This window comes from Cynocephalus volans, chromosome 14, assembly GCF_027409185.1.
Source record: "Cynocephalus volans isolate mCynVol1 chromosome 14, mCynVol1.pri, whole genome shotgun sequence".
NCBI classification, from domain to species: domain Eukaryota; kingdom Metazoa; phylum Chordata; class Mammalia; order Dermoptera; family Cynocephalidae; genus Cynocephalus; species Cynocephalus volans.
Genome location: NC_084473.1, coordinates 77,444,750 through 77,447,879, shown reverse-complemented (window position 1 = coordinate 77,447,879; position 3,130 = coordinate 77,444,750). Strand labels below are relative to the sequence as shown.

The 3,130-nt window shown below is 36.9% G+C and overlaps 1 pseudogene; it reads right to left on the bottom strand.

Annotated features, from left to right (window-relative positions):
• Nucleotides 1–302: 302 nt before the first annotated feature.
• LOC134362574 (tigger transposable element-derived protein 1-like) lies at nucleotides 303–2,091 on the bottom strand (annotated as a pseudogene).
• Between the last annotated feature and the right edge of the window lie 1,039 nt (nucleotides 2,092–3,130).

The following is a 3,130-nucleotide window of genomic DNA, read 5'->3' as shown; positions in this document are numbered from 1 at the left end:
TATGATGTTTATGCTATTTATGGTTTCTTAAAGGTCTCATTTCTCTTTATTTGTAGCTTTTTCTGCTCCTCAGACTGTATAACTTTAATTGACCTGTACAGGCATACCTAGTAGATATTGTGGGTTTGGTTCCAGATCATTGTAATAAAGCTGATATTGCAATAAAGCCAGTCACACAAATTGTTTGGTTTCCCAGCTAATATAAAAGTTATGTTTACACTATACTGTAGTCTTTTAAGTGTTCAATAGCATTATGTCTAAAAAAAATGCACATATCTTAATTTAAAAAGACTTTATTATTGCTAAAAAATGCTAATGATCACTGAGCCATCAGAGCGTCATAATATTTTTGCTGGTGGAGGGTCTTGTCTTGATGAAAAATGCTGCTGACTGATCAATGTGCTGGTTGCTGAAGGTTGGGGTGGCTATGGCAATTTCCTAAAACAAGACAACAATGAAGATTGTTGCATTGATTGACTCTTCCTTTTACAAAAGCTTCCTCTGTAGCATGGGATGCTGTTTACCTGCATCATTTACCTGGAGCATTTACCTGCAGTTGAACTTCTTTCAAAACTGGAGTCAATCCTCTCAAAATCTTCTGTGCCTTATCAACTAAGCTTATGTAATATTCTAAATTTGTTGTCATTTCAACAATGTTCACAGTATCTTCACCAGGAGTATATTACATCTGGGAAACTACTTTCTTTGCTCATTCATAAGAATCAACTCCTCATCCACTAAAGTTTTATCATGAGATTGCAGCAAATCAGTTACGTCTTCAGGCTTTATTTCTAATTCTATTTCTTGTGCTATTTTCACCACATCTGCAATTACTTTCTCTACTGAAGTCTTGAACTCCTCAAAGTAATCTATGATGGGTAGAAACAACTTCCAAATACCTGTTAATGTTGCTATTTTGACCTCCTCCTATGAATAACAAATGTTATTACCGGTGAATCTTTCCAGAAGATTTTTAATTCACATTGCCCAGGTCTATCAGAGGTATCAATATCTATTGCAGCTATTGCCTTACAAAAGGTATTTCTTAAATAATACAACTTGAAACTCAAAATTACTCCTTGATCTATGGGCTAAACAATGGATGTTGTGTTACTAGGCATAGAAAAAATATTAATCTCCTTATATCTCTTCATCTGAGCACTTAGGTAACTGAGTACATTGTCAATGAGCAGTGATATTTTGGAAAAAAAAAATATTCTTTTCCTGAACAAAAGTTCTCAACAGTGGCCTTAAAATATGCACTAGACCATATTATAAACAGATGTGTTGTCATTCAGGCTTTGTCGTTGCATTTATAAAGCACAGGCAGAGTACATTTAGCATAATTATTAAGGGCCCTAGGAGTTTGGGAATGGTAAATAAACATTGGCTTCAACTCAATGTCAGTAGCTGCATTAGTTCCTAACAAGAGATCAGTCTGTCCTTTGAAGCCTGCAAACCAGGCATTGATTTCTCCTCTCCAGCTATGAAAATCCTAGATGACATCCTCTTCCATTATAAGGCTGTTTTGTGTATATTGAAAATCTGTTGTTTATGGCAGCCATTTTCATCAATGATCTTAGCTAGATCTTCTGGATAACGTGCTGCAGCTTCTACATCAGCACTTGCTGCCTCACCTTGCACTTTTAGGTTATGGAGATGGCTTCTTTTTTTAAACTTCATGACCCAACTTCTGCTAGCTTTAAATTTCTCATCTGCAGCCTCCTCACCTCTCTCAGCCTTCATAGAATTGAAGAAAGTTAGAATCTTGCTCTGATTTATGCTTTGGCTTAATGGAATGTTGTGGCTGCTTTAATCTTCTATCCAGACCACTAAAAGTTTCTCCAAATCAGCAACCAGGCTGTTTTGCTTTTTTATCATTTGTGTGTTCACTGAAGCAGCACTTTTAATTTCTTCTAAGAACTTTTCCTTTGCATTCACAACTTGGCTAACTGTTTGACACAGGAGACCTAACTTTTAGCCTATCTTGACTTTTAACAAGCTTTCCTCACTAAGCTTAGTCATTTCCAGTTTTTGATTTAAAGTGAGAGATGTGCAACTTTTCCTCTCACTTAAACACTTACAGACCATTGTAGGGTTATTAATTGGCCTAATTTCAATATTGTTGTGTCCTGGGCAATAGGGAAGCCCAAGCAGTGGGAGACAGACAGGGAAAAGGCTGATTGGTGGGGCAGTCAGAACACACACATCATTCATCAATTAAGTTCATGGTCTTATCTGGACACAGCTTCTGGTTCCCCAAAACAACTACAGTAACATCAAAGATCACTGATTGCACATCACTATAACAGACATAATAACGAAAAAGTTAAAAAAAAATATTGTGAAAAGTACCAAACTGACACAGAGACAGAAAGTGAACACATGCTGTTGGAAAAATGATACCAATAGACTTGCTTGATGCAGGGTTGGCACAAACTTTCACTTTGGAAAAAACACAATACCTGTGAAGCACAATAAAATGTGGTATGCTTGTATTCAAGTTCACAGATTCTTCTTTCAGCCTGCTCAAATCTGCTATTGATACCTTCCAGTGAGTTTGCCATTTCACTTATTGTACTTTTAAGCTCCAGGATTTGTTGGTTCTTTATTATTTTTGATCTTTTAATTTATATTCTCTATTTGTTTGCACATTGTTCCCCTACTTTGCTTTAGCTCTTTGAGCATAGTTAAAACAGTTTACGCAAAGCTTTTGTCTAGTAAATCCATTACTGGGATTCCTCAGCTACTGTTAATGCTGTAGACTGAATTGTGTCCCCCTACCCCCATCCCCCAAGATTCATTTATTGGAAGCTTAATCCCTACTGCAACTGTTGAGTGTGGGAAATCCTATTATGGTAACTGAAAAGTGGTGCCTTGAAGAGATGATTAGATTATGGGACCATGCTGTAGTGAATGAATCAAAAATGGTGGTCAAGATTATGGTTCAGAGGGCTTTAAAGAAGAGAGAGGAGAATCTAACTCTCTTAGTTCTCTCTGCTCCACCATTTTCACAATGTGATACCCTGCCAACATTGTCACCACCACCAAGACCCTTGATAGATGTCTTCCCTGGACTTTGGACCTCCGAGCCTCTGAAACTGTAAGCAATAAATTTTTGTTTTCTTCA